Raw genomic sequence first — 22,395 nt, forward strand, 5'->3', positions numbered from 1 at the left:
CTGGGCCCCAGAAGGAAAAATGTGGAGCAGACCTGAATCCACACCATAGCCAACCAATTCGCAACTTGGAGCAGAGCTGCCCATGCCAGATGCGTCTACGTCAGCCCAGCTGAAGGTGACCAGTGCAACAATAAATGTTTGTTATTGTGAGCCACTGAGTGTTGACTACTTTGCTATTATAATGACAAAAACTGTTTTATAGCTATAGTCAGAGTTGTAAAGATCAGGCCATTATCACTCCTTAATAGTAATGGAGCTCCATTTACCTCAATCTACATTTGCTCCATAAAACCAGGGATTCAGATTTCAACACTTTTTTTTTTAAGTTTATTTATTTATTTTGAGGGTGGGGAGGAAGAGAGAGGAGAGAGAGAGAATACCAAGCAGGCTCCTCACTGTCAGCATGAAGCCCAATGAGGGGCTTGAACCCACACACTGTGAGATCATGACCTGAGCTGAAGTCAGAAGTCAAGAATCGGATGCTTAACTGACTGAGCCACCCAGGTGCCCCATTTGTTTTTTTGTGTGTTTTTTTTAAGCTCAAATACTTACTTCCCAGAGACCTATGACCAGATCCTTTTGGAATTTGAAGAAGGGGCTGGTAGGAGATGGAAATAGATAGCTTGGGGTCAGTGGAAAGGATCTAGCATCAGTTAGGAACTTTTTGAGCCTTGGCTATACCCCTTGGGAAAATGGCAGAAGAGACTACAACTGCATTCACATAGCAGGTATGCTGTTCTGGGCTTATTCAGAGAGGTGGGAGAGGTCCTATTCTGGTGTGAGGTATACAAAGGGTTAGGGCATAGGTCAGTTATGGTTTTTAATAGCTAATTGTTGAGCTCAACAAAGCTATCCTCTAGGACAAGTATAGGTTTAGGGGTTTAATACTTCACGTACATGGAAACATGGTAACTTTCATATCCTCCTGGTGAGACTGTAAGTTGATCTAACGCTTCAGAGAACTTGGCAGTAACTGGAGGTTACTTTGGAGAACAAGTACATATTAAATAATGTTGAAGATGCTCATATTTTAACATCCAGTAATTTGGTACTGGGTAAATCTGGTAATGGATGAGACCAATGGTGCCTCACCTGAAGGGGCATTTTTGTTTATAATAGTGATGGGAGGCTTACTACCACATGTAGGGGGTGGGGATCAGGTATCCTCTATGTCCTGTAAAAAAACAAAACAAAACAAAACAAAACAAAACAAAACAAAACAACAACAAAAAAAAACAAGTGTCCTGGATCCTCCATGACTTTACAAGGCCTAGTAGAGGATTCATGTAGATGAGAAGTCTGTTTATAATTACCTAAGAGTATAACAACTTTGTTTCAGATATAAATACCAAGTATTTTTTGGTAAGATTTTAATATATATCAACTTTCCAGGGATGCAGCTACTGGAAAAGTGAAGATTGTATTTTGTCTTGTTCAGAACCCCGTTGCTCACATCACCAATGGCAACACCACTTTTGAGTTTTGAGTTTCCAATATCACAAGCTTCTATGAGTCTGCATTTGTAGGTAACTTCATTTTGTCTCCTAATATACTATAGTGTATTTGTAGCCACTGACATATTGAATACAATTATTTTATTAAAGTTTGTTTTCTTATATTTCTACTTTATTTCACTGTAAATGCATTACATTTGATTGTTTTAAATGTGTAGATGAGTTAATTATGAATTTCATTTCAAGATAGTTAATGGGGTCATATATTGTTATATATATTTGTTAATAATAAAATATATTTATTATAAGAAAAGCACGTTGGGTCTGACAGTACTGAGAATTACTGCACTAGATAAATTCTCATATGCAACCAAAAAGATAAAAAAAAATGTAGTATTGAACTGCTCTCCAACAGAGTAGTCACTAACCACATTAATTAAAATTAAATTAAAAATTAAGTCCCTCAGTCACATTGACATTTGAAGTGTTCAGTAGCCATATGTAGTTAGTGGCTACAGTATTGTAGAGCACAGATATTTCCATCAGTACCCAAATTTCTATTGGACAGAATTGGTTTAGAATATTAGGGCAACAATGTTTATAATATCAAAAACTTGAAAGCAACCTATGTTTTCATTATAAGGGGAATGGAAAAGTAACTAGAATGCTATATACAGTGATGGAAATGAATGCTTACATGTATCAACACAGATGAATCCCTCAAATAACACTGAGAAAATCAAAAGACCTACATTTGAATGTCTTGCTTGATACATCTCTGAAGACAAGGGAAATAAAAGCAAAAAATGAACTATTGGGACCTCATCAAGATAAAAACTTCTGCACAGCAAAGTAAACAATCAACAAAACTAAAAGGCAAACAACATAATGGGAGAAGATACTTGCAAATGACATATCGGATAAAGGGTTAGTATCCAAAATCTATAAAGATTTCCAAACTCAACACCCGAAAAACAAATAATCCAGTGAAGAAATGGGCAGAAGACATGAACAGACACACACACACACACACACACACACACACACACACACACACACACATATATACATACATATATATACATACATATATATACATACATATATATATATATATATATACACACATAAATATATAAAATGGGTACTACCAAGCAATGAAAAAGAATGAAATCTTGCCATTTGCAACAACGTGGATAGAACTGAAGGGTATTATGCTAAATGAAATAAATCAGTGAGAGAAAGACAGATATCATAAGCTTTCACTCATATGTGGAATTTGAGAAACTTAACAGAAGACCATGGGGGGAAAGGAAGGGAAAAATAGTTTCAAACAGAGAGGGAGGCAAACCATAAGAGACTCTTAAATACAAAGAACAAACTGAGGGTTGATGGGGGCAGGGAAAATGGGTGATAGGCATTGAGGAGGGAGCTTGTTGGGATGAGCACTGGGTGTTGTATATAAGAGATGAATCATGGGAATCTACTCCTGAAGCCAAAAGCCCAGTGTATACACTGTATGTTAGTAAACTTGACAACAAATTATTTGTGTGTGTGTGTGTGTATATATATATATATAATTTTATATACACATATATAACCTTTTATATACACACACACACACACGTGTGTGTGTGTGTGTGTGTGTGTGTGTGTGTGTATATATATATATATATATATATATATATATATATATGACCTGCCATTGAACATAATAATACTATGTGTTATTTAGGGATCCATATGTAGCAAAAATATTTTTTAAATGCATGGGAACGATAAACACCAAATTCAGGAGAGCAGTTATCTCTGGCAGCAAGGGAAGAGATGCAGTTGGAGAGGAGTGAAATGGGGGCTTACCTGCACTTAAAACGTTTTATTTCTTCAGATATAAGGTGGACATACAAAGATTCATTATTATTTATATATTTTTTTACAAAGAATATACATTATTTTGTGTCACTTTTGTAGATATTAAATATTGCAAAATAAAATTTAAAATGTTTTTAACATTTATTTATTTTTGAGAGACAGAGCACGAGTCGGGGAGGGGCAGGGAGAGAGGGGAAACACAGAATCTGAAGCAGGTTCCAGGCTCTGAGTTGTCGGCACAGAGCCCAATGCAGGGCTCGAACTCACGGACTACGAGATCATGACCTGAGCTGAAGTCGGACACTCAATCGACCGAACCACCCAGGCGCCCCATAAATATTGCAAAATAAAAATTTAAATGGAAGGTGTTTCATGAGCTTCTAACAGCAAGGGGTAATGTTTTGCTTACCTCTCTAAGGTTAGTGTCAAAGTGCCTGGCACAGAGAAGATTCTCAATTAATGTTGGTTGAATAGTCAACCAAACATACCAAAATTCATATGATAGTACAGTTTTAACTCTTAGACATAAACAGAATGCTTCAATGCCACTAGTTCAGCGTATCCAGTAACACAAACCTTTTTTTAATCATGCACTCAGTTTACAAATATCTGTTAGGGGCCTACTATATGTCAGGCACTCCTCCAGTGTTAAGGGTACAACAGTGAACATGTAAAACAAAATTTCGTTCCCTCCAAGGACTTACATTTGAGTATGTGTTTTGGGGAGGGTGGCAGGGGAGAACCCAGAGGAGTATTACTAATAAAGAAAATAAATAGTAAAATAGAAAGTAAGTCAGATGGGATAAAGCCCTCAAGAAAAATGAAGCTGGGAGCAGAAGTGTTAAACGATTTTAGGCAATATTAAACAGGGTAATTAGGTTCTCTTTGAATGAGTGACCTTTGAGCTAAGATTTGAAGCAAGGGAGACAGAGAGCCATGAGCAGTTGAGTCAGAGGGAGGAGACAGCACAAGGACCTTGAGGCAGCCTGGAAAGGAGGCCAGGATAGCTGGGGGGGGGGGGGGGGGGGGGCGGATGAGTGCCTGGGAGGGGGTGGGAGAAGAGGGAGATCAGAGATTGAGCAGAGCCTGTGACTTTGGCTTTTACCTTAGATGCGTTTAAGGCCTTGGAATAAAGGACAGAAATCAGCTGGCTTACATATTTAAAGGATCACTCTATTTGGGGAATAGATAATAGTGGCAAGTAGAAACAGGGAGACCAGTTAAGACATTATTGCATTAATTGAGGCCAGAGGTGATGGTGGCTGGAATCAGGGTGGCAGCAGTGGTGATGATAGTGGTCAGACTTTTGACAAATTTTGAAGACACAAGCACGGAGCTATTGCTGATGGACTGTATATGAGATGCGAGAAAAGGACCAGTCAAGGATGACACAAAGGTTTTTTAGCTTGAGTTGCCACTGACTCAGTTCCCTGAGAAGACAGGGAACTGGCTGGCTGGGGGCAGGAAGGGGTTCAGCATGGGACATGTCAAGCTGGCGATGTTTACTAGGCATCCAGATGGAGTTGTTAAGTAAACAGTTGGTATAGGAGCTTGAGGGTCAAGAGAGACAAGGAAGCTGGAGAAATAAACTTGAGAGCCATTAGCATATAGGTGGTATTGAAAGGTTAAAGACAGGATGAGATCATCAGGGGAGTAAGAGTAGCTAGAAGGGGCGCCTGGGTGGCTCAGTTGGTTAAGTGTCTGACTCTTGATTTTGGCTCAGGTCAGGATTTCACGGTTTGTGATAAGGCAATGCAGTGTTTAGAAGTCAGGAGGGAAGAGGGAGATCTAGCCAAGGGAGCTCTCAGCCAACAAGGTAGGAGACATCCATGGAAAAGCTAATGCCTTGGAAGCTAGGTTAAGGAAGTATTTAAAAGAGGAAAAGCATGACTAACCAGCATCAAATTATGCTTGGGGCCCACATAAGATGATGACAATAACAGAGCTTTGTATGAAACAAAGTGAGGGTTGTGGGAGACCCTGGCAAGGCCAGTTGTGGAGGATCGGTGGGGGCTGAAACCCTTCTTGCAGAGGGCTCAGGAGAGTGGAGAGAAACGAATAAACAGGAAAGCCAACTCTTTCAAGGCTCTTTTTCTGCTTTATCTGACTTTTAAACAAAAAGAGAAGCCGTGCATTCCTAATTAAACTGACACAAATGCATACTGGAATCCAGTAATCTAAACATATATCTTATCTTGAAAGAATAGAGCACAAAGCTGCTAGAAAATTCCACTCATGTATGAGAATTTGCTTCATTTTCTACAAACAGAAAGAACTACCAGGAGAAACTGAACTAGGGATTCTGGTAAGGGAGGGACTATCCTAAATGAAGTGGCCACCTTCCTCTAATTTTGTTATGTGAAGACAAATTAGTCCCCCTTAATTATCAATAAATCAAATTTCCCCCAATGTATATTAGTGGTTGGCAACTATTAGTTCAACTTTAAAAGCCTTTTATCTCATGAGAACTTTAACCTCAGAGACCAATTCACCTGTCTGATTCACCCAGGATCAGCTCAGGGGATTCTCAGATAAGGCCAGCCTGCTGTTCAAGAATCACGGAGGCACCTCATGGATCTTGTTAATGAACAAGATGTGTCAGGACGATAGGCCTGTGATCCCTAGACCTGCTTTGCTCTCATCTCTACCCAGAAAACTATGCCGAGGGGAACAATATATAAAAGACTGGCTTTAGCATATCATTAGTAAACTTACACTTTTGGATGACCTTCAACCCACTGCCATCAGATCAGGTGCTAAAGAGAAAAGAAATAATTAAGACAATTTCCTTCTTAAAATATAAGGGTTTGATAAATTATAATATAAACCCAGTGTGGTCCATTATAACAAAGAATTAACTTGTAATATAGGGTGCTATTTATTAGCTTTTCAGAAAATCCAGGTGAAAACAATATCCAGAATTCATAAGTAGTAATCAGTAAATGGAGGAATAATTTGACAATCAAAAATTTCTATGGAATAGAGTGAAGTTATTATTACAACTGAGAAAGCTGAAAGAGATAAGAAGGCAAATAATTTTAATCACATGTATTGAATCAAATATTATTTATTTAGCATATTCTTCTAATTTATATATCCAGTTTTTAGAATTAACAATTATAATAGCTAATGGAAACCTTAAAATTGCAGAAAATCAATTTTTGGTTGTGTTTTTTTTTTGTTGGGAACATCTTTCCCTTGCTCCTCAAACCAAAATGTAATCAGAAATTTTTTTCCTTTCTTTTTTTTTAAATACGTATTTTTTAAAGTTTATTTTTGACAGAGAGAGAGAGAGAGAGAGAGAGAGAGAGAGAGACAGCACGCGCGCATGAGTGGGGGAGGGGCAGAGAGAGGGAGACACAGAATCTGAAGCAGGCTCCAGGCTCTGAGCTGTCAGTGCAGAGCCTGATGGTGGGGCTCAAACTCACGGACCACGAGATCATGACCTGAGTCGAAGTCGGACGCTCAACCAAATGAGCCACCCAGGCGCCCCTTTTTTTCCTTTCTTAAACAGAATTGTTGAACTTGAGCTATAAAGTAGAAAAAGGAACTAACTTTTCTTTCTCTCTATTCATAAATCCATCTAGTGGATTTATTATTTAAACAAAAACAGGAATGAGAAAAGAGTTATATGATCTAATAAATTATAGACACTGCATAAAAATAATGCCATATAAAAACATGGCAAGGAGAGTATTATAAGAAGACAATTAGGGTTTGGCATATAAGCATATTCTATCTGTACATTAAGTACATTTTTGAGTGTTATCTGGATCTCTAGCTTTTGACACAATTGTAAAAGTTAAAGAAGGAATCAAGAAACAATGCTGTGGGAAATAATCAAAAAGTTAAATTACTCTGAAGAAAACAGTTAACTAAACTTTCATTTTTAACATAAAGTTCTTTTATCCAAGCAGGCATTATTTAGATGTATTTCACATTATATAAAGAGTGCACCAGCATTCAATGTTTATGTGCATTTCACTTTATACAATATACTCATAGCATCCTAATAAATAGTAGGGCCCTAGAAATCAACTAGTCTAGTGTTCTGACTTTACAGATGAGACGATTCAAGCCCAGAGAAGTTAAGTGATTTGCTGAACGCCACAGTTATACAGTGGTAAGATCAAAACTCAGATCTCTTGAATCTCAACAAAATGTTTTCTTTGACCCCCATCTGATAAAATTAAAAAGTGGTACACAGAGCAGACACTAACTGAAATCCACACAGATAAGTATGTGATTTCATCCTTCTATGAGAGAGACTAGTAAAGGAACCTAATATAGATTGGAGCATTTTTCTCTGTGGGTCACTGATGAAAAAAGGGAAATGGGCATGTCAGGCAGCAGTGAGATATAAACAAAGGTGCATATGCTGTCTTATTCCTGAGTTAAAAAAGGACATGACATGACATGCTAGAGCAACTGAAAGCAGGGCTGGAGTGTGGGGAGCAAGGAAAGAAGTCCCCAGAGGCTCTCTGGGGAGACAGACAGGAGCTGGCCCCCACAGAGACATATGATCCTGGACTGGGTTTTATCCTAAATGGAAAGGAATTCGCAGCAAGATGCTAAGCAGGGGGGCCATATGCCCATATTTTGACTCATTAAAGATCACTCCGTAAAAGAAATGTTTTTCCCTCTTGAATGTGTGAACTATATATATTATCAAGTTCAGTAAAAGGGTAAGCAATTGAAAATCATCTCTTTCTCACTCCTGTCCTACAACCACCTAGTTCTCAGTTTGGTCCAAGTTCTCAGTTTGGTCCCAGTTCCCAGTTTGTCTGAGACCAAACACAACTACCTATTGTCCCCCCTCACCCCCCAACTTATTTTTTTAACAAAAATAGTTATATACACATTCTTCTGCATTTCGTTTTATTTCCTTAACCACCTTGGAGCACATATCACATCATCTCATTTAGAGCTAACCAAAAGCTATGTATGTGTATTCTATTGTATGGACCTACAATTCCTTATTTTATATCAGCTCTCCATTGATGGACATTTAGGCTACACACACACATACACACACACATATATGTACGTCACAATGAATATGCACAGACATATATCATTTTGCCCTTCTGTAAGACACCTGAAGGATAAATTCCCATAAGTAAACAGGCAGGTCATAAAGGTTCTATAAGATACTAATTTTGATAGGTATTGGCAAATTGCGGCCCGAAGTGAGTGAATTAATTTATACTCCCACCAGCAATGTTCAAGGGCCTATTATGCTTTATTCCTTGCTAACACAATGTGTTATCAACATTTTTGAAATTTGCCAATCAGATAAATTTGTAGTTTGCATCGGTCTTGCGATGAGAAGAGATCATTTACCTTGCCCGTGGAGAATGACTGGAAGGGGGCGAGAATGACAGCTGCTCCGGCAAGCCCTGAGAGAGGTGGCTGGGGGAGGGGGAGGGGAGGTGACGGTAGAGGCACAGCATACAGTGCAGGTAGAGCTTATGGGATCTGGCCATGGACCGGATGTGGAGAAGGAGAGAGAGGGAAGTGTCAAGGGTGACTCTCTGGTTTTTCAATGACATGGAAGGAGGAGTTTGGGAAGCGACAGGAGACTGGGGGAAGCCCAGGAAGTCATGTTAAGAAGGAACCTTTTAAGAATGTGAGGTTGTGCCAGCAGAGTGCCTGGAGGCATTTGGATGTCACAAGGCTGAAGCTCAAAGGGCAGGTCTAGGCTGGAGAGGGCAGTCGTCCCCTGTATTAGGCTTTCCCTCCATGAAGTGGGGGAAGGGTTTAAGATCACTCACACTGAATCTCAACGTGACACTGCTTGACCGAAACATAAAATCTATAATGTGAGTTCCTTAAGACCTGATTCAAGTATTTCCATAACTGTTCCATAAATCTAAGCACGGGAAGGATACATCTTTTGGGAAAAGGAATATACATGATTTGAAAAGCTCTTATTAAAAATAAGCCATGTCTCCATTTCCACACTTTTTAATCTTTTAAAAAAGTAAATGTTTGTTTAAAATACAAGGACTTGCGGTAGCACATTTAGAAAATGCAAAAAAGTGTGAACAAAAACCCACAGTCCCATTATTCAGAGATCATTACTGTTATCTCTTTTTGGTGTTCCCTCTCTGACATACATGAGTCTGTATCATAGATTTACTTATATATATAATTCTAGGCATAGACTTTAATTTAAACATTACAATGTGAAATTTATGTATCAGTATTCTTCAAAATATTTTATCTCAAAATTATTTTTGTAATATTTTATATATTTTTAAAATTACAAATATATATGTATATATATTTTAATTTTTTTTTCAACGTTTATTTATTTTTTTTGGGACAGAGAGAGACAGAGCATGAACGGGGGAGGGGCAGAGAGAGAGGGAGACACAGAATCGGAAACAGGCTCCAGGCTCTGAGCCATCAGCCCAGAGCCTGACGCGGGGCTCGAACTCACGGACCGCGAGATCGTGACCTGGCTGAAGTCGGACGCTTAACCGACTGCGCCACCCAGACGCCCCTACAAATATATTTTAAACTGTAACAAGATGGTCTCCCATGCAGAGGGATCTTTAATTATTTAACCACTATCACTGTGCATTGTAATTAAAAAATAATTTTTTCTGGATTGAACAGAAAGGATGTCCTTTTCATTTTCATTTCTTTGTTCTGAAGTGAGGTTTCAAATTTCAACATTCTTATTGTTATTTTTATATGTTTATATGTTAATGTTATTTTTTTATTTTCTTAAAAGTTAAAAAAAAATTTTTAATGTTTATTTATTTTTGAGAGAGTCAGGGAGAGAGAGACAGAGAGAGAGAGAGAGAGAGAGAGAGAGAGAGAGCATGAGTGGGGGAGGGACAGAGAGAGAGGGAGACACAGAATCCGCAGCAGGCTCCAGGCTCTGAGCTGTCTCACGAAGTGTGAGATCATGACCTGAGCTGAAGTCAGACTCTTAACCAACTGAGCCACCCAGGTGCCCCAATAGTTTTTGAAATCACTGGTTGAAGCTGGGGGAAAATATCTGCTCAACAATAGCTTGTTTTTCCTTAAAAGAATAGCAGGTCTTACACGGGTCATCAGTATATTTGCTCTTTAATCACTTTCACTGAGTACTTACTCCAACCTTGAACTTCGCATTTTGTGAAGAGTAACACTAATGTACCAAAAAGCATTTGCTATTCGCCTCAAATCAGTTTATGGGCAATGAAGCCCTGTTAATCTAAGTTAACTTTTACTCTCTTATCAGTACCACCTCGTGGTAATTTCTCTCTGTCCCAGAATAAATCAGCCTGTCCTCAATATCTCAATCTAATTAGGACAACTTTATTTCCTGATTTTTCCAGCCCCATTCTAATATCTTTCAGTGGAAATATAGAAAAGAGATGACTTCATATGTATGAGGCAGTGACTGAAGCACTGTTTGTGGGACCAAAGGACTGGAAACAGATGTCCATCATAGGAGACTGTCACACCCATAGGACAGAATATAATGTGGTTGTTAAAAGGAACTGAGGAAATTAGGAGGAATTAGGTTAAAAAAGCAAGGTTTAGAATAATTTGACTTGTGTGGAAAATGGAGGCGCTGTAAGTAATACTATTGTTGGCATTTTTAAAAAAAGGAATTGTATACATATACATATGTATATACATATGTATACATATATATGTATATATATATATAAATGCTTGTCTGTGCATAGAGCATGGAAGAATTTACAAGAAAGTGTTGACCTTCTGGCGGGGACCTGGGGTTTGGGAATTGAGGTAGGAAGCTGACTTAATTTTCAATCAATTCTCTGTTGCATTGTTTGAATTCTGTACCATGTGCATGTACTATCTTTTTAAAGTTTATGTATTTTTGAGAAAGAGAGAGAGAGCGAGCACGGGTGGGGCAGAGAGAGAGGGAGGCACAGAATCCCAAGCAGGCTCCAGGCTCTAAGCTGTCAGCACAGAGCCCAACACAGGGCTTGAACCGATGAAACCTGAGATCATGACCTGAGCTGAAGTCAGCCGCTTAACTAAGCCACCCAGACGCCCCTTAAAAATTAAAAAGTAAACACGGATATGAAATTATTCACCTCAACCTATGGCAACCATGCCTTCTGCCTCTTCTTTCCCTCACCCACCTGCTGGAGATCTGCATAGACACTTCTCTGTGCTTCAAACTTGCACCCCCACCCTGATTACATGGCTCTGGTCAGCCTCCACTGTCCTGAATTAATTTTTCACTAATTGATGCTAATGCCTTGTAGAAATGTTACAAACCTCATGGGAAAGCTTCTGCTTGAACTCTGCACTACTGATAATCTTAATCTATTCTGTCCACTAACAAACTATATCATTCTGACTTTTGTTTATCACTCTTGCTTCCTATTCTTTCCTGTCATCCCAAATGTTTCTTGCCCACAGAAAACTGCACAGAATCCAAGTCGCTATAAGGTTTAGAATAAACAGTAGCTTGCTCAAGATTTTTAAAAATAAAGTTGAGACAATTTTAAGGAGTTGCCAGTAGATGTGCCTTTTGGAATGCCGTGAGACCTGTGAGCAGGAATGGTCTGTCCATGACATCTTTTCATCCCTGCGAGTTCTTGTCCTAACATGTTCTATCGTAGAAGAGGAAGTGACAGAAATAAATCTTAGTGATGAATTTTCCACATACTACTGCTGTCGGCATCTCATCACAGAAAGTTAATCTGGAGCAGTATCTGTCCTATTACCAAACTACAGGAATATGAATCCTAGGTTTGTGTACAAACTAGTAACTTACATTCAAAGTATTAATCTCCAGCCTTGGTTCTGTTGAGTTCAACTACGCGTTTTTAATTATTCTATTTCTTTAAATCTAGAGGTTCATAAAACTTTCTTTGGTGGGAAATGTGTGTGATATTTCCCTCTGTGTGTGTGATATTTCCCTCTGACCAACAGAGGAGACTGTTAAGCCAAGGACCTTTCTTAAAGTGTTTTCCAACACACTTATGAGATCAGTCATAATATTTATATATACTCAAGCACTTTGAAATCTCAAGCTGTTTTAACCAGCTGTCATTTTGGTGTCAAACTCCGGTCATTTTAATGTGAAACAAAGGTCAACAGAGGGTTTGTCTTATTCTTTTCCTATTAGTGAAATACTTTATTGTTATCAAACTCTGCTAAACCCCCCAACAGCAAGTCCTTATTGCATATTCCCGTTATCTGAGTCACATGGGATTTTATGATTGTTCACAAATAAAATATATAGAAATGAAGAAATGTGAAAGTGTCAAATTAATATTTAAAGTAGTATCAACAGCCAAAAATATAGGCAATCAGTATGGGCTATACAAGTTTGGCATTGTTAAGAAACACTTATCTCTAAGACTGATATCTAGTACATACATAATACAAATTCAACTCTTGCACCTAAAATAAGATGGCAAAGTTTGATTCTTTCATTGCTCATTCCAGAAACTAGATGGTAAAGTTCATTCCAAATTTTGCTAAATTGTTGGCCTTTAAAAAATAGATCATTTATTTCTAAAGCTTATTCTCTCAGTTTATTGTTTAACACAAAAACTATATATACATATATATATGTGTGTGTGTGTGTATACACACATATATGTGTATGTATAGTATATATATGTGTATATGAATGTATGTATATATACATATATATGTATGTATATATGTATGTATATATATGTATGTATATATATACACACACATATATATACTATACATACACATATATATATACACATATGTATACATATATGTATCTATATATGTGTGTATGTATACACACACACACACACACACACACACATATATGTATATATATTTGACCATTATCTATTTTCAGGCTTTTTCTAGACTTTTTACTCTCACCTTATAAAATGTTTGCTAATGTGCATCAGGATAATGAATTGTATGGAACTATTTTATTACAAGAGTTAACCGACATATTGAAGAATAAGTGCTTAGAATTATACATTCAACTCATGACAAATGAGGAAAAGGATTTGAAGATATCCACTGGGTTCCCTGTAAGTGTAAGTTTAGCCCTTTGGAGTGATACAGTCTTGTAATTTTTGTTTTTGCTGTCATTTTCACCTAATTCATTCATCCATTTATTGCACTTAAAGATACTGTGCCAGTTACATGAGCTAGGCTACTCTTAGTGCCAGCAAGTTGGTCTGAATGGTAACAATAACCTGACCTCAGAGCTTAATTTTACAAGAGAGAGTCAGTACAGGCATGATAAATAAATAGTATAATTGCAGGTAGTGATAAGTTTGTTTGTTTTTTATTTTTTTTAATGTTTATTTATTTTTGAGAGACAGAGACAGAACACGAGCAGAAGAGGGCAGAAAGAAAGGGAGTCACAGAATCCGTAACAGGTTCCAGGTCTGAGCTGTCAGCACAGAGCCCGCCACAGGGCTCAAACTCATGAACCGTGAGATCATGAACTCAGCTGAAGTCAAACGCTTAACCAACTCAGCCACCCAGGCACCCCATAGTGGTAAGTTTTAATGATACAAAGAAGTAGAGTAACAGACTGGAGAACAACTAGGGCAGGTGCTATTTCATTTGTGGTGATAAAGACAGACCTCTCTGGGAAGGTCCCATCTGAGCTGATACCTAACTTATCAGAAGATGTCAGGATAGAGCTTTCCAGGAAAGACGTCAAGATAGAGCAGCATAAACAAGAGGTCTGGGCTTGTCAAGCTCAAGAAGCAGAAAAAAAGCCGTGAATGAGGGCTGAGAGGTAGAAGGTGAGGTCAGTGGGATGGACGGGTGCCACAGGTGAGGCTCTGTGGCCATGGAAGGAGCTTCTATTCTGGTCTAATGGCAGTGGGAAACCACCATGGGAAGATCACACTGGTTGCTACGTGGAGACAAGATGCAGAGCATTGCAAAGAACTGTGACTCTGGGAAGTTAGAAGGCTTTTGCAATGATGTAAGGCAGAGAGGACAGTGATTTAGGTTGGAGTTTAGCACCGGACATGGTAAACTGTGGTCAGACCTGGAAGTAGCACTGATAGGGCTCTTTCGGAAGCTTAAAGAGGATTAATACTTCCTACATGCACTTTTATTAAGAAGGAAACTAGTAGTAGCAAACAAAAAGCACCACTTACTTTTTCCTAAATGTGAATAATCTGATTTCTCTAAAAGCACTTTACTCATTGGCACGATTTAATCACAGAATATTAGAATTGTTAAAGATCACAGAGTAACATAATCTATCTCTTTTTTGCTCTGGCTTGAATAGGCTACAATCGGGGAAAGCACAGAATGTTGGGAATATCAACAGTGGCCATTAATGCTTCCTGCTGTATTTTCAATAAACATACTAATATACCAAAATGACAAATCATTTTTTAGGTTCACACAAAAAAAATTCATAATGGACAGGATTCCATTATAAGACATCGTCAGCGATGTCTTTCCTTCAATTTTGAATTGAATTTGGAGTCAGTGAAATTGTCTCTAGATCAGATGTGGCTTATGAGAGAGAGGAGTCAGGGCTGACTCTACGGATTTGGGCCTTAGCAACTAGAAAAATAGATTTGCCCAACTGAGGGGAGGAAACTATTAAGAGGCACAGGTTTGGGGAGTGTGTGAGATTCAGGAACCTGGTTTTTAACAAGGCAGGTCTGAGGTACTAATAGGGCATCCAAGAGGAAATGTTGAGTAGGCAGGTGAACACAGGAATTTACTAGCTGAAAAAGGAGTTGTGGCTGGAAATATAAATATAACTTTCAATAGTATTTAAAACTGAGATTAAAGATCATTTTGAGTATGGGCTCCTTAATGTTTTTGTGCCCTAAGTCCCCTAAGTTGGCCTCTTTCAGATGGCAACAAAATTTCAACATTAAGCCTACTGTTAAAGGGCACTTCAAAATCTATTAAATTAATTAAAAAATATATATATAGTTTTCAGACTGGGTGGAAAGGCATTTTGGGGGACAAGTGGGAAATAAAAACATACTGAAGACTAGTTGATGATATTAACAATTCTCCAAGAGGCAAAAAATTATGCTGTTGTGGTTACGTAGGAGAATGTCCCAATTACCAGGAGATACATGCTGAAGTATTTAGAGCTGAAGTGTCTTATTGTCTACAACTCAAAGTTTCAAAGGGGCTCAGGGAAAAAAAGTGTGTGTGTTTGTGTAGAGAGAGAGAAAGAGACAAAGAGAAACAGAAAAAAAGAAAAAGACCGAAAACGTGGGAAAATGTTAATTAGTGAGTGTCCTTGAATGGCATAAGGATGTTCATTTTACAACTCTTTCAATTTTTCTATAGATTCAAAAATTTTCAAAATGAAAAGCTGTGGAAAAATATTCCACAGAAATATATGAGACATACCTAAAACGTGTTAAGTGATGGCTTTTACAGAATGAATAAAGAATTTTTAAAAAGAAAACTATACGAATTTCATATAAACAACTCAGAGCACCTGGGTGTCTCAGTCGGTTAAGCGTCCGGCTTCAGCTCAGGTCACGATCTCATGGTTCATGAGTTTGAGCCCCACATCGGGCTCTGTGGTGACAGGGCAGAGCCTTCTTGGATTCTCTATCTCCCTCTCTCTTTGTCCCTCCCCACCGTCTCAAAAATAAACATTTGATGGGGCGCCTGGGTGGCGCAGTCGGTTAGCGTCTGACTTCAGCCAGGTCACGATCTTGCGGTCCGTGAGTTCGAGCCCCGCGTCAGGCTCTGGGCTGATGGCTTGGAGCCTGTTTCCGATTCTGTGTCTCCCTCTCTCTCTGCCCCTCCCCCATTCATGCTCTGTCTCTCTCTGTCCCAAAAATAAATAAAAACGCTGAAAAAAAAATTAAAAAATAAATAAATAAATAAACATTTGAAAAGCCCCTCAAAGTAAAAATGATTAAACGGTACAATCATTTTATATGCATCAAAAGTGTACTAAACAGTGACACATAACATTTCCATTGTCCCGTGGTCACACACTGAATAGTCCTTGAGCAACCACACCTTCCTCTAGTCTTGTGTCCCATGAATCCATGGTCTCTAATCTGAATCGAATCTCAGTGTTGCTCTGAAATCAATCACTGACTTTCATCAGTCCCCAGTTTCTCCACTTGTCCAAAGGGGCGTTTCCGATTTTCACCACCTTCACCTGTTCTAGTACTCTCCTAGCAGATGGATTTATTTCCAACTTCAAAGAAAACAGAAATTCAGATAGGAAGCCCTTCACCTGCACACTACCCAACAACAAAATCTGCACTTGCTCTGTGGTAGACACTGCCACTTGGCTGGTCCAACTGCCACTCCCAAGTCTTGCATCCCTTGACTTCTCCAACCAGGAGGATAAGAAAACTTTCTCAGCCTCCCCCGCAGTGCTGGCCAATCAGACATAAGCAGAAGTCTCCCAGAAACTTCTGGCAACACTTCCTGACTAAAGGACCAGGCGCAGCCAACATCGCCTCTGCCCACTCTTGTCTGGCCTCGATCACAGCCCTAGAGGAAAAGGCCAAGATGACTAAGGTGATGTCAAGCCCTTAGTGCTGACACCATTGACACAGAAGCCATGCCCATGTTGTGCACCTCAAACCGATTCTCACGTGAGAAAACATAAACCTCTGCTGGAGTGAGGCACTATTAGCAGCTGAGGTTCTGTTGCCTGAATGGAAAGCATTCCTGACAATGAGCCCACCTCTCTTAAAAAGAGACCCCTTATCCAGTACTGTGCATCCCATCTTCTTCTTCCACCTTCCCAGAGACCTCTCTCTATTGATTGCACCCCCCCTTCAGTACCTTCAACGTTTCTCTCTCCACTAATTGTTCTACATCGTCAGTGTCTAACACGCTCAAGTCTCTCCATATTAAATGAAAAATTAAAGTGTCCCCCAGCCTCCCATCTTCCTCTAGTGACTGCCTTATCTTTACCCTCCCTTTCACTAACATTCTTCTTAAAAGAGCTGTCTACACTCACTATCTCCCACTTCCTTCTTTCCTATTCATTCCTCAACTCGGGGCATCTGGCTTTGTCCCCGGCTTGACTGTGTTTGTGCCAAGGTCACCAACAGCACCCTCATTGCAAAATCCAATGGGAATTTTTCAGTTTTTATCTTACTTGACCTCCGTATAGCATTTGACACCATGACCATTCAATCCTTTTGGAAATACTTTCTTTCCCTGAATTTTTCAAAGCATTCCTAGTTTTTATTGCCTCTTCTGGGAGATCTCTGTAAGCTTATCTTAAAGGATAGTCATTTGCAAATCCCCTGCACATTGATATGAATATATATATATATATATATATATATATATATATATATATACACACACACACACACACACACACACACTGACGCCTCCTTGGTATCTCCTTGGCAGCCTAGATGTCTTGAAAAGTCCCACAGACTCCCCCAAACCTGCTTCTTGCCCCAGGGTCCTCCTCTGTGAGTGGCACCACCATCCACCCAGGGTCCAACCCAGAATGATCTTTCATGTCCTTCTCTCCCTTGTTTCTCAAATCCAGTTAAACAGTAAATCCTGGGAATTCAGCCTCATAGAGGTCTGTGATCCGCCCATTCTGCTTAGTCTTGCTAATCTTATCCCACATTAGGCCTCTCCTGGCATCGGTTTCCTAACCCCTCTTCCCCGAGCTGACCCCATGTCTGTGCTGCAGCTGAAGAGAACTTTAGTTTTTCCAGAACCACTAACCTCTCTTTCACCTCTGGACTTTCACGCGTGCTGTTTCCTCTGACTAGAATTTTTTTCACAAGGCTAAGTATCACTCCTAGGAATCTTTTGATTCTCAGTTTAAGTTGCCACTGCTCTGATATGCTTAGACTGGGTTGGGTGCTCCTGCCGTATTTTTCCACAACATCCTATACCCCTCACTATCATTGTTTTTGTTCTTTCTTAAGCTTATTTATTTATTTTGAGAAAGAGAGAGAGAGAGAGAGAGCTCACATGAGCAGGGGAGGGGCAAAGAGGGAGGGAGGGAGAGAATCCCAAGCAGACTCTGTACTGTCAGCATGGAGTCTGATTCAGGGCTCGAACTCACGAACCCTGAGATCATGACCTGAGCTGAAGCCAAGAGTGAGATGCTTGACTGAATGAGCCACCCAGGTGCCCCAACTCCTCACTGCCATTGTTTTTGTTTTCTTTTGCTCCATGAGGGCACATTTGATCTCTAATAACTTGTCTCTCCAGATTTCTCAATTAGATTGTAATGCCAGGATTCTGATTTTTATTTACACCAAGACAGCAATTCTTTTTAGAGCACTGTTGTTCATCAAAAATTGTGGGTTAAATCCCTGGAATGTTAAAGATTCCCATTTAGTTTTAAGGACCATTTACCCTACAATGAAAAAGGGACATAAATGCTGGAGTAAACAGTCATTAAAGTGATTTTGGTAATTGCTAAAAATATTATTGGGATGGATATATCCACTCTAAAAGCAAGGAGGGATCCTCGGTCATCACTAAAGTATACAAATTGGTTATTGCCTATTACAATAAAAATTCCAAGAAAGAAATAAACAGAGTATATATAAACCACTACCTAAATCTATATAGATTGCCCATAGTGAAAAGGGTGCAAAATGCATTCAAAAAAGTTTGACATGACATCGAAGTATACAATCTAATTAAATGAAATCTAATCAATGCAATTAATGATCGGAGAAGCAGGGGCCAACCAAACTAAAAATGTAGAAGTAAGACCCTTATGCAACAGTGTTACAAGTAAACTCAGAATTAACAATGTGACATTATTGAAACATCCGGATTATTGCCAGGATTTACTGCAATTAATTTTATCTACTTAATATGCATGTGCTTCAGATTATAAAACCAAGAAGTTCATTTGTATGATGAACCAAAACACAGACTGACTGCAACTTTTCACACTTTTCCAACAATCTAATTGTCAACATAATACAATTTAATATGCAAAATTCAGTCCAGATAAATTTTAGAGATAGCTACCTATTCCTTGAGTCTAGGGACAAAATAGGTGTTTTTTTTTTTTTTTCTTTTATACAAGCTATGTTCAGAAAACACAAGACCAAAGAACCATACTATCACATTTATTGCTAAAGGCAAAATATATTTCGGTACAATTCTGTGACTTTCCAAAAGAAAAGAAAAGGCTGTCTATATAACCAACATAGACAACATCCAAGAAAAAAAGATAAAGGCCAAAAGTTCAAGAAAAAATATACATTTCTTTTTCACCTATGAAGTTTTGATCATAAGATCGGTTGATCTTAAAATACAAATACCAATTGTATTTGGCTTGGGAATATGATTTGGGTCAAAATGGCTGGCAAAACTATTTTCCATATGACCTTCAAGTTCCATATTCATCTGCTTTAGGATTCAGATCTTTCCCTAAAGCCATTATATTGTTTGTTTACCGTCAGGACTTCACGTGCCTCTATTTGTTTTGATCTCTACCATTAAATTTTAAGTTCCCTGAATGCAGATTCTGAATCATATGTGGTGTTCATATCTCTTATCAAGCCCCACACAACATGGAGATTCACAAAAATAATTGAATTTTATTTCATTTGGAGTATCTGAAATGAAAACAAACGAATAAATCCCACATCACATATTGTGGCACACTAGCTCTTAGACTCTGCCCTGGTCACACTGGGTGCCTGACTGCCTCAGAACAAATTATCTGATGGCCATACCTGTGTGAGGTGTCTTCTCTGGTTAAAGACTCCACTCCTCTGGCCACAGGAGTCAGCATACAAACCAAGCGTGGCTAATTAAAAAGGCCTTCGGAACTTTAGAAACAGATTCTGGGAGAGAATTCTTTTCCTTTATGATTTCAGGATAGTTTGGATACAAGCCTTGGCTGCTTCTCCAGCTACCCAAAGAAACTGGTCTTCATAGAATAACATACAGACACAGAAAGGGGAGCAAGTGAGAGGCCAGACGAGCTGGATACTCCTAAAGCTAACTGCACCCTTACTCTTCCCACATCTAGGTTATAAGAGTCAACAAACATCATGCACCGACCTTCACTAGTTCATGTAAGGTTCTATCACCAGAAGCCAGAGTTCTAACTAGTTCAGGGACAGATTTGTATTACTGTAAGGATTCTTGGAATTCATGGCGTCCAAAATCCTCACGTTAAGTATTAGGAAGATGGATTAGTAGAGAGGTTAAATACCTTGCCTGAATTCTCACAATGAATTTGTAAGGACGCAGGAAACTGTGGCAGATTCTGCAGGTTGGCTCGTTCTCTCTCATTTTGACACCAGCATTCCCCAGTCTTCTTGCAGTTGGGTGCAGGCAGGTGGCCTGAGTTCCTGGCAGGCAGAGGCATCTGAGTTCCTGGCAGGCAGGATGAGAAATGAGCAACGAGAGGTGGCCGCTGCATGCCAGGAGCTTGTCTCTTCCGGAGAGCACAGTGGTGTGGCCAAGCGGTTCCTCTGAGACAATGAAGTAGGCTCGCTGCCACTTAGTGTCCTACCTGCCTGGTGCCCTACAGCCTCCCTACAACCACTGTTTTTCTTTTTTCTTTTTAGTTGAAGTGTAGCTGACATATCGTATTAAATTAGTTTCAAGGGTACAGCAGTTATTCAACAATCAGATACATTATGAAATGCTCACGATGATAAGTGTATTACAACCTTCCCTATGCTGTACTTTTCATTCCTGTAACTTATTTATTTTATAACTATATTTGTAACTCTTCATCGCCCTCACCCGTTATCATCACCACCCCTTCCCCTTTGTCAACAACCACCAGTTTGTTCTCTGTATTTATAAGTCTGTTTCTCTCTTTTGTTGTTGTTTGTTTCTTCATTTGTTTGGTTTTTAGATCCCACATATAAGTGAAATCATATGGTATTTGTCTTTGTCTGGCTTATTTCACTTAGCATAATACCCTCACGGCCCACCCATGTTGTCATGTATGGCAAGATTTCATTCTTTTTTATGGCTATTATTCCATTATATATACATATATATAAATATATACACACACATATATATGTATAATTAATAATATATAATAATACATAATATATTAATTAATATAATATAATGTATTAATATATTAATTAATATAATGTATTATATTAACACATAATATATAAATTAATATAATATATTAACATATTGATATATAATAATATCGAACATATTAATAATAATATATATATCACATCTTTTTTATCTATTCATGCATCATTTGAAACCACTGTTTTTTGCCTGATTGTTTTGTTTTGTTTGTTTTTGACTGAGTGAGACCCAAAACTGGGTTCTATGGCTCTCGCAAGATTCTGGGAGCCACTAATATCCTTCAATAAATCTCTTTCCACTTAAACTAGCTAGAATTCTGTTTGAGACCAAGAAGCTTCACCTAAATAGAATTTGGTACCTTGAAATGGCGTGCTGCAATCTCAGATGTGGAACTGGGTTGCTGAAGGTGGGCTTTGAGCAGTGAAGGCACAGATACTGAAAGCGGAAAGCTGGAAACTCTTAATAGGCATGACATAAAATTTTGTCGACCTGTCCCCATGTTGTGCCTCGGAAAAATAGACTATCGTGTGCCCTGCTTTCCACTAGAAGAGAAAAAAAAAAAAAAAAAAGGATGTAGAATGAGGACATTTAAGAGCAATCCCCAGAATTCCTAAACTCCTTCCCAAAGTTCATACCACTTCGAAATGGTTTTTGGTTGCCTCCATTTCCATAACGTGTTTCTTGTTTTAATTTTTTCCAGCTTTATTGAAATGGAACTGACATACAACATTGTATAAATTTAAGGTGGATAATATGATGATTTATGTCTATATTGTGAAGCGTTTACCACAATAAGGTTAGTTAGCACATCTTTCATTTCACATAATTACCATTTTATTGTTGTTACAGTGGCGAGAATATTAAGGTTCTACCCTCATAGCCATTTTGGAGTATACAATACAGTATTGTTAACTATAGTCACCATGTTGTATGTTAGATCCCTGGAACTTACTCGTACCATAACTGAAAGTTTGTGCCCTTTGGCCAACATCTCCCCATTTCCCTCACACCTCAGCCCCTGACAGTCTTCATTTTAGTCTCTGTTTCTAGAAGTTCAGTGTTTTTAGATTTCACATATAAA

The 22,395-nt window shown here is 38.6% G+C and overlaps 1 protein-coding gene across 2 annotated transcripts in view; it reads right to left on the reverse strand.

The window, feature by feature from the left end:
- Window positions 1-22,395, reverse strand: part of LRAT (lecithin retinol acyltransferase) — a 118,263-nt gene that overhangs the window by 57,895 nt on the left and 37,973 nt on the right. The window contains exons 9-11 of one of the 2 annotated variants that reach the window (XR_007151531.1): window positions 21,673-21,856; window positions 20,458-20,621; window positions 6,042-6,082 (exon numbers count right to left, since the gene is read on the reverse strand). The gene's annotated coding sequence lies outside the window, so the exon portion shown is untranslated. Of the gene's footprint in view, window positions 1-6,041; window positions 6,083-19,972; window positions 20,169-20,457; window positions 20,622-21,672; window positions 21,857-22,395 lie in introns of those variants that run through there. The other variant, XM_047855690.1, reaches the window with a different exon arrangement.

The sequence above is a fragment of the Prionailurus viverrinus genome, chromosome B1 (assembly GCF_022837055.1).
Source record: "Prionailurus viverrinus isolate Anna chromosome B1, UM_Priviv_1.0, whole genome shotgun sequence".
Taxonomy (NCBI): Eukaryota; Metazoa; Chordata; class Mammalia; order Carnivora; family Felidae; genus Prionailurus; species Prionailurus viverrinus.